General features: G+C 46.8%; 1 protein-coding gene across 4 annotated transcripts in view; it reads right to left on the reverse strand.

Annotated features, from left to right (window-relative positions):
• The window catches only part of glis2a (GLIS family zinc finger 2a), a 51,210-nt gene that overhangs the window by 17,618 nt on the left and 23,586 nt on the right, over nt 1–10,006 (reverse strand). The window contains exons 1-2 of one of the 4 annotated variants that reach the window (XM_046330246.1): nt 3,244–4,556; nt 2,456–3,146 (exon numbers count right to left, since the gene is read on the reverse strand). The exons of 1 other annotated variant lie outside the window; for it this stretch is intronic. The gene's annotated coding sequence lies outside the window, so the exon portion shown is untranslated. Of the gene's footprint in view, nt 1–2,455; nt 4,557–8,889; nt 9,013–10,006 lie in introns of those variants that run through there. 2 more of the 4 variants (XM_046330247.1, XM_046330245.1) reach the window with 2 other exon arrangements.

Consider the following 10,006-nt stretch of genomic DNA (forward strand, 5'->3'; position numbering starts at 1 on the left):
AAAAACCCTAGTACATACGCACGACACACACACACACACACACACACACACACACACACACACACACACACACACACACACACACACACACACACACACACACACACACACACACACACACACACACACACACACACACACACACACACACACACACACACGGGTTTAAGACATGGATGTAAAAACACTACAGCTATTGGGAGGGTGAGGGGCTGGTTATTGGGGTGGTGAGGGTCTGGTTATAGGGGTGGTGAGGGGCTGGTTATAGGGGTGGTGAGGGTTTGGATATAGGGGGGGTTGGGGGCTGGATATAGGGGGGTGAGGGGCTGGTTATAGGGGGGTGAGGGGCTGGATAAGGGAGGATGAGGAGCTGGATGAGTGGGGTGATGAGTACAGGGCAGAGTATGTGTTTGTTCGCCCCATACACTTCCTCACTGAGCCATGGGATGGGGTCAGCTGCTCTTTGTAGAAAGAAGCCCCTCTCTGCTTCTCTCAGAGAAGCCTTTGTCCCCCTCTACCTCCCATAGAGAAACAGTCTGGGACAGTGTGGTGTGTGTCTGAATGAGATATTTGTGTCTCCCTTGGGCCTCCCATGTTCGACACACATCTACACTCCCCTCTAACCTCCCCTCTTACACTCCCCTCTACACTAAAGTCTACACATACACACACTCACACTTGTCTCAACAAGCCCACTTGCTATCTCTCTGTCTTTCATCCTATTCATCCTATTTGCAATCACACACACACATACACACACACACACACTGTCCCATTTTCTCATACGCTCAGACACACACACGTCAGCAACTCCCTGTGCAGTACAGTGGTTCTGTGAGAGAGAACCACACGTCCGTTAGGGCTGCTAAGCGCTAGTGGAAGACGAGGGGAAGACCCACCCAGTCTCACAGCATGCTGCGAAGAGTACATGTCTGACCTGTCAACCAAACGCTCACTTAAGATGCCCCAGACACACAAACACTCACACTGTATGCACGCACACACACATATACTGTATGAACGCACGCATACACACAGTATGCATTGCACTCACGCACACACAAGTGTGTACGTACACACTTGCATATGCGCACACACACAGAGTCAGCAGAAAAAGGTTTGACCCAGTGAACTCCTTAGTGAGCGTCAAATCCTGCCTCCAGATTTATGTGAGTGACTGTGTGAGGTCAGAGTCTAACACGGATCTGTCAATGACATCCGTGTGTAGCTGGTGGTGAAAGCTTGGACAGAAGAGGTCAGTGACAGTTAGTTCAGGTGCTGAGGGGGGAGACGTCACCATACTACACCAGCTGCAGCCAGCTTCAAAACAACACACACACACACACACACACACACACACACGCACGCACGCACGCACGCACGCACACACACACACACACACACACGGTTTAATTTATTTATTCACAAAGGCAGCATTGTCATCTACTGACCTGTTTCATTAAAGCTTTTCCTTATCAGCTCCACATTAATGTCAACAAAGGGTAACAGGGCCATTAGAGCCATAGACTCTGGTATATTAACACATGTAACAGGGCTATTAGAGCCATAGACTCTGGTATATTAACACATGTAACAGGGCTATTAGAGCCATAGACTCTGGTATATTAACACATGTAACAGGGCTATTAGAGCCATAGACTCTGGTATATTAACACATGTAACAGGGCTATTAGAGCCATAGACTCTGGTATATTAACACATGTAACAGGGCCATTAGAGCCATAGACTCTGGTATATTAACACATGTAACAGGGCTATTAGAGCCATAGACTCTGGTATATTAACACATTTATACAGTAAACCCACTGAACTGGAATAAGTGTAAACCTGTTGGGAATCACACTGCAATTGTATAATACAGAAAAGATCTCCAATATGCAGTAATATAGAACAGACTCCTCACCACAATGAAGTCAGTGTTACAGTTAGTTACACACACGGTAGACATACAGTACACACACACACACACACTTCTCACTGCGTGCCAACTCACCACAGTGGCTCTGCATTCCATAAGAACCTCCCTAACATCTCACACACACTGCTATTCAGAGTATTGTTGAGGCATGCACATATACCACCATATGTATGCAGACACACACACACAACACACACACTCACGGCTCCCCCTTCCTCTCACTCTTTTCCTCAATGACCTCCCTTTGGGCAGAATGCCCAGGCCCCCTTACTGATCCCCCGCCACCCAACACACACACACTGCACCACAGGCACTCACACCCCCTCTATACCCCTTAGCTCTAGAGTACAGTATGTCACACACACACACACACACACACACACACACACACACACACACACACACACACACACACACACACACACACACACACACACACACACACACACACACACACACACACACACACACACACACACACACACACACACACACACACAGTGGTGTATCACACACCCTGAGATGAGAGATTCTTTCCTCCTCAGACAGGAAACCTTCGTTTCCACGGCGCCCTGAGCTGGCCTCTCCCTCCTCTGTACACGCCTCTCCCTTGCCCTCTTTCACTCCTTCTCTCTACCTCCCTTCTTCTTTCTCTCCTTCCTGTGGCGTTCCTTTCCTCTGTATCGTACCCCCTTTAAGCCTCTCCCTTGCCCTCTTTCACTCCTTCTCTCTACCTCCCTTCTTCTTTCTCTCCTTCCTGTGGCGTTCCTTTCCTCTGTATCGTACCCCCTTTAAGCCTCTCAATTGCCCTCTTTCACTCCTCTCTACCTCCCTTCTTCTTTCTCTCCTTCCTGTGGCGTTCCTTTCCTCTGTATCGTACCCCCTTTAAGCCTCTCAATTGCCCTCTTTCACTCCTCTCTACCTCCCTTCTTCTTTCTCTCCTTCCTGTGGCGTTCCTTTCCTCTGTATCGTACCCCCTTTAAGCCTCTCAATTGCCCTCTTTCACTCCTCTCTACCTCCCTTCTTCTTTCTCTCCTTCCTGTGGCGTTCCTTTCCTCTGTATCGTACCCCCTTTAAGCCTCTCAATTGCCCTCTTTCACTCCTCTCTACCTCCCTTCTTCTTTCTCTCCTTCCTGTGGCGTTCCTTTCCTCTGTATCGTACCCCCTTTAAGCCTCTCCCTTGCCCTCTTTCACTCCTTCTCTCTACCTCCCTTCTTCTTTCTCTCCTTCCTGTGGCGTTCCTTTCCTCTGTATCGTACCCCCTTTAAGCCTCTCCCTTGCCCTCTTTCACTCCTTCTCTCTACCTCCCTTCTTCTTCTCTCCCTCCTTCTCTCTCTCATTCTTTTTCCTGTGGCTTAATTTCTTCTCCAAATCCTCAGATGTATCATAACCCCTGACGCCTCTCTCTTTCCCTTTTTCACTCCTTCTATCCCTCCCTCCCTTCCTGTGGCTTGCCTTAACTCTCAACTCTATCATACCCTCCTAACGCCTCTCTCTTGCCCTCTTTCACTGCTTCCCTCGCTCCTCCTTCTCTTTCTCTCCTTCCTTTCCTCTCTCTCCCTCTCCATTCCCTCACTCCCCTTTTCTCATAAACTCCCCTTTTCTTGTTTTTTTCCTCTACTATTCTCTACTCTTTTATTTCATCCACTCTCTCTCTCTGTTTCTCCTGCTGTTTGTCATAAGACCGGTCCTGAGCCCCACCTTTCCTTTACATGTCTCTCCTGCTGTTTGTCATAAGACTGTTTTTTCTGTTTCATTTCATTTTTTTTAGGGAACGTCTCTTCATACGTTTGTTAGTTATGTCTGTTCTGACTTTCTGTAAAAGTTATATTCTTCTATTTCTTCCTCTTCGTCCCTCTCTCTCGTCAAATTTCTCCATCCCGCTATGTCCTTATAAGGCATTATGCAACAGCATATGCACTTTCTCTCTGTGTCTAAAAACCAAGCCTTTATACATGCATATAATGTTGTAATGGTATTGCATAAAGCCTTATAAGGACGTAGTAACGATAATGCTGTTGATCCGTCTTCAGTTTTCCACCTTCACAGCCATTGAACTCTGTAGCTGTTTTAAAATCACCAATGGCCTCATGGTGACATCCCCTGAGCAGGTTCCTTCCTGTCCTGCAGCTCAGTTCAGAAAGACGACTGTATCTTTCTTGTGTCTGGGTGGTTTAATACATCACTCTCAGCATAATGATTCAGTTGACCATACTTAAAGATGATTTATTTGCTATTGTTACCCATCTACCAATCACTGCCCTTCTTTATGAGGCTTTCAAAAAGGTCTTTGTGGTTGAATCTGTGCTTGAAATTCAATACTTGACTGAGGAACCTTCTTAAGCCAAATTTTACTCTTGAACTAATTTAGGTTTGTCTAAACAAATGGGGTGAATACTTTTGAAACAACTATATTTTAGTTATTTCATTTTTTATTCATGTTAACATTTGTATAATTTTCTTTTCACTTTGACATAATGGAATATTTTGTGCATATCAATTTCATGAAAATATCACAATGAAATTCATTTCAATCCCACTTTGTCATGCAACAAAATGCGAAATGTGAATACTTATGATACTCACTATAACTAACAAATGTATGGAGAATTATTGACAGAGAGGGCGAGAGAGTGAGAGCGAGAGCGAGAGAGAGAGCGAGAGAGAGAAAAGGAGAGAGAGAGAGTGTGAGAGAAAGGGAGAGAGAGAAAGGGAGAGAAAGGGAGAGAGAGAGAGGGAAAGGGAGAGAGAGAGAGAGAGGGAAAGGGAGAGAGAGAGAAAGGGAGAGAGATAGGGAGAGAGATAGGGAGTGAAAGGGAGGGAGAGAGAGAGAGAGAGAGAGAGAGAGAGAGAGAGAGAGAGAGAGAGAGAGAGAGAGAGAGAGAGAGAGAGAAAAGGGAGAGAGAGAGAGTGTGAGAGAAAGGGAGAGAGAGAAAGGGAGAGAAAGGGAGAGAGAGAGAGGGAAAGGGAGAGAGAGAGAGTGTGAGAGAAAGGGAGAGAGAGAAAGGGAGAGAAAGGGGAGAGAGAGAGAGGGAAAGGGAGAGAGAGAGAGAGAGGGAAAGGGAGAGAGAGAGAAAGGGAGAGAGATAGGGAGAGAGATAGGGAGTGAAAGGGAGAGAGAGAGAGAGAGAGAGAGAGAGAGAGAGAGAGAGAGAGAGAGAGAGAGAGAGAGAGAGAGAGAGAGAGAGAGAGAGAGAGAGAGAGAGAGAGAGAGAGAGAGAGAGAGAGAGAGAGAGAGAGAGAGAGAGAGAGAAAGGAGAGAGAGAGAGAGAGAGAGAGAGAGAAAGGGAGAGAGAGAGAGAGGGAAAGGGAGAGAGAGAGAGAGAGAGAGGAGAGAGAGAGAGGAGAGAGAGAAAGAGAGAGATAGGGAGTGAAAGGGGAGAGAGAGAGAGAGAGAGAGAGAGAGAGAGAGAGAGAGAGAGAGAGAGAGAGAGAGAGAGAGAGAGAGAGAGAGAGAGAGAGAGAGAGTGAGAGCGAGAGAGAGAGAGAGAGCGAGAGAGAGAAAAGGAGAGAGAGAGAGTGTGAGAGAAAGGGAGAGAGAGAAAGGGAGAGAAAGGGAGAGAGAGAGGGAAAGGGAGAGAGAGAGAGAGAGGGAAAGGGAGAGAGAGAGAAAGGGAGAGAGATAGGGAGAGAGATAGGGAGTGAAAGGGAGAGAGAGAGAGAGAGAGAGAGAGAGAGAGAGAGAGAGAGAGAGAGAGAGAGAGAGAGAGAGAGAGAGAGAGAGAGAGAGAGAGAGAGAGAGAGATTGCCTTCACTGAAGAACAAGGAAGAGAGCTGAAATTGGACACCTGTTGTAGTACTGTAGTGAGACAAAGAGTGAGATAGATAAGAGAAGAATAAAGATACATACTATCCCTCCCAGAGAGAGAGAGAGATAGTATGTGTATAAGAGAGAGAGACAGAGAGAGATAGTATGTGTATAAGAGAGAGAGACAGAGAGAGAGATAGTATGTGTATAAGAGAGAGAGACAGAGAGAGAGATAGTATGTGTATAAGAGAGAGAGACAGAGAGAGAGAGAGAGAGAGAGAGAGAGAGAGAGAGAGAGAGAGAGAGAGAGAGAGAGAGAGAGAGAGAGAGAGAGATAGTATGTGTATAAGAGAGACAAAGAGAGAGAGATAGTATGTGTATAAGAGAGAGAGACAGAGAGAGAGATAGTATGTGTATAAGAGAGAGAGACAGAGAGAGAGACAGAGAGAGAGATAGTATGTGTATTAGAGAGAGAGACAGAGAGAGAGATAGTATGTGTATAAGAGAGAGAGACAGAGAGAGAGAGATAGAATGTGTATAAGAGAGAGAGACAGAGAGAGAGATAGTATGTGTATAAGAGAGAGAGACAGAGAGAGGGATAGTATGTGTATAAGAGAGAGAGACAGAGAGAGATAGTATGTGTATAAGAGAGAGAGACAGAGAGAGATAGTATGTGTATAAGAGAGAGAGACAGAGAGAGAGATAGTATGTGTATAAGAGAGAGAGAGACAGAGAGAGAGATAGTATGTGTATAAGAGAGAGAGACAGAGAGAGAGATAGTATGTGTATAAGAGAGAGAGAGAGAGAGACAGAGAGAGAGATAGTATGTGTATAAGAGAGAGAGAGAGACAGAGAGAGATAGTATGTGTATAAGAGAGAGAGACAGAGAGAGAAATAGTATGTGTATAAGAGAGAGAGACAGAGAGAGAGATAGTATGTGTATAAGAGAGAGAGAGACAGAGAGAGATAGTATGTGTATAAGAGAGAGAGAGAGAGAGAGAGAGAGAGAGAGAGAGAGAGATAGTATGTGTATAAGAGAGAGAGACAGAGAGAGATAGTATGTGTATAAGAGAGAGAGAGACAGAGAGAGAGATAGTATGTGTATAAGAGAGAGAGACAGAGAGAGATAGTATGTGTATAAGAGAGAGAGAGAGACAGAGAGAGATAGTATGTGTATAAGAGAGAGAGACAGAGAGAGAGAGAGATAGTATGTGTATAAGAGAGAGAGACAGAGAGAGATAGTATGTGTATAAGAGAGAGAGACAGAGAGAGAGATAGTATGTGCATAAGAGAGAGAGAGAGACAGAGAGAGAGATAGTATGTGTATGAGAGAGAGAGAGAGAGAGAGAGAGACAGAGAGAGAGATAGTATGTGTATAAGAGAGAGAGACAGAGAGAGATAGTATGTGTATAGAGAGAGAGAGAGAGAGAGAGAGAGAGAGAGAGAGACAGAGAGAGAGATAGTATGTGTATAAGAGAGAGAGAGAGACAGAAAGAGAGATAGTATGTGTATAAGAGAGAGAGACAGAGAGAGAGATAGTATGTGTATAAGAGAGAGAGAGAGACAGAGAGAGATAGTATGTGTATAAGAGAGAGAGAGAGAGAGAGACAGAGAGAGAGATAGTATGTGTATAAGAGAGAGAGACAGAGAGAGATAGTATGTGTATAAGAGAGAGAGAGAGAGAGAGAGAGAGAGAGACAGAGAGAGAGATAGTATGTGTATGAGAGAGAGAGAGAGACAGAGAGAGAGATAGTATGTGTATAAGAGAGAGAGACAGAGAGAGATAGTATGTGTATAAGAGAGAGACAGAGAGAGAGATAGTATGTGTATAAGAGAGAGAGAGAGACAGAAAGAGAGATAGTATGTGTATAAGAGAGAGAGACAGAGACAGAGAGAGAGATAGTATGTGTATAAGAGAGAGAGACAGAGAGAGATAGTATGTGTATAAGAGAGAGACAGAGAGAGAGATAGTATGTGTATAAGAGAGAGAGAGAGACAGAAAGAGAGATAGTATGTGTATAAGAGAGAGAGACAGAGAGAGAGATAGTATGTGTATAAGAGAGAGAGAGAGACAGAGAGAGAGATAGTATGTGTATAAGAGAGAGAGAGAGAGAGAGAGACAGAGAGAGATAGTATGTGTATAAGAGAGAGAGAGACAGAGAGAGAGATAGTATGTGTATAAGAGAGAGAGAGAGAGAGATAGTATGTGTATAAGAGAGAGAGACAGAGAGAGATAGTATGTGTATAAGAGAGAGAGACAGAGAGAGAGATAGTATGTGTATAAGAGAGAGAGAGACAGAGATAGATAGTATGTGTATAAGAGAGAGAGACAGAGAGAGATAGTATGTGTATAAGAGAGAGAAAGAGACAGAGAGAGGGAAAGACATAGCCTCCTCGCTTCCCGTCCCTCAGAGGTACTTTCCCTTTACTTCTCTCCCTCTGTTCTCCTCCCTCTCTCCTTTCCAATCTGCTCTCCCTTTCTTCATGTGATGCAATCTTAACACTTCTCACTGCAATAGTTGAGCCTGCTGAGTGTGTCATAGACACTGGCGTCTGCAGACAGAGGGAGGGGAAAGGAGAGGGAGGGGTAGACAATGAGCAAGAGAGAGAGAGAAAGGGAACAAGAGGAAGAGAATAAAAGAGAGGGAGGGGTAGACAATGAGAGAGAGACAGAGAGAGAGAGAGAGACAGAGACAGAGAGAGAGACAGAGAGAGAGAGAGAGACTGAGACTGAGACTGAGACAGAGAGACAATGATAGGGACAGAGCCAGAGAGACGGAGAGAGAGTCTGAAAGAGAGAAATAGCAGGACCTGGGCCAAAGTTATTTTTTGTTTTCGTTAAGTTTTAGCGACCCTCATCCTTCAGTCTCCACCCTAAAACTTTTCCATCTCTCCGACTCAACCAACTTTGAAATTCACCACTGTGACTTCTTCCAATATGCAGGAGGCAAGTGCAGTCAAGCACAACAAACGCATTCTACATAACCACTTCTGCTGTGTTTCAGCTGTAAAACTCTGAGTTACAGAGAACAACCTTTTCTATTTTAGCATCTAACCCTTATACCCTTTAAATGGAGAATCTCCATAGAAAATGCTCAGGACTAGACTTAATCTGTGTCCGGGTAACCGTCACGAAAAGTTATTTAGCCTATGGAGAAATGCATAGTGCATGTTTGTCTGTGTGCATGTGGGGGGGAGGCACCTGTCACGCTGTATTACAGCCTTCAGAGGGGGGACCAGATGTGTGGAGCTGCTGGAGCATACAGGGGCTCAGTCCTGGGATATCTAGCCTGGAGGGGAATGCTGCTGCTGGGGTGGAGGAGGGAGATGAGAAGGGGAGGGGTGGAGGAGGGAGATGAGAAGGGGAGGGGTGGAGGAGGGAGATGAGAAGGGGAGGGGTGGAGGAGGGAGATGAGAAGGGGAGGGGTGGATGAGGGAGATGAGAAGGGGAGGGGTGGAGGAGGGAGATGAAAAGGGGAGGGAGATGAGAAGGGGAGGGGTGGAGGAGGGAGATGAGAAGGGGAGGGGTGGAGGAGGGAGATGAGAAGGGGAGGGGTGGAGGAGGGAGATGAGAAGGGGGGGGTGGAGGAGGGAGATGAGAAGGGGAGGGGTGGAGGAGGGAGATGAGAAGGGGAGGGGTGGAGGAGGGAGATGAGAGAAGGGGAGGGGTGGAGGAGGGAGATGAGAAGGGGAGGGGTGGAGGAGGGAGATGAGAAGGGGATGGGGTGGAGGAGGGAGATGAGAAGGGGAGGGGTGGAGGAGGGAGATGAGAAGGGGAGGGGTGGAGGAGGGAGATGAGAAGGGGAGGGGTGGAGGAGGGAGATGAGAAGGGGAGGGGTGGAGGAGGGAGATGAGAAGGGGAGGGGTGGAGGAGGGAGATGAGAAGGGGAGGGGTGGAGGAGGGAGATGAGAAGGGGAGGGGTGGAGGAGGGAGATGAGAAGGGGAGGGGTGGAGGAGGGAGATGAGAAGGGGAGGGGTGGAGGAGGGAGATGAGAAGGGGAGGGGTGGAGGAGGGAGATGAGAAGGGGAGGGGTGGAGGAGGGAGATGAGAAGGGGGGGAGGGGTGGAGGAGGGAGATGAGAAGGGGAGGGGTGGATGGGAGGAAGGGAAAAGGCAGGTGTGTGTATCTACATGCAATGTTTGTGAGCTGATCTATAGGGAGAGAACACACACTAGTGGGGAATTGAGGGGCAGTTTTTAGGAGGGTGAAGAGTTTAGGGAGGGGGTGGGGGTGTGGAACAGGTGTGTGTGTGTTTGGGGGTGACATATAGGGAGAGTGAACAACTACTGAGGGATTGAGGGGGTAGTTTTGGGAGTG

Source organism: Oncorhynchus gorbuscha, linkage group LG26, assembly GCF_021184085.1.
Source record: "Oncorhynchus gorbuscha isolate QuinsamMale2020 ecotype Even-year linkage group LG26, OgorEven_v1.0, whole genome shotgun sequence".
Classification (NCBI taxonomy): Eukaryota; Metazoa; Chordata; class Actinopteri; order Salmoniformes; family Salmonidae; genus Oncorhynchus; species Oncorhynchus gorbuscha.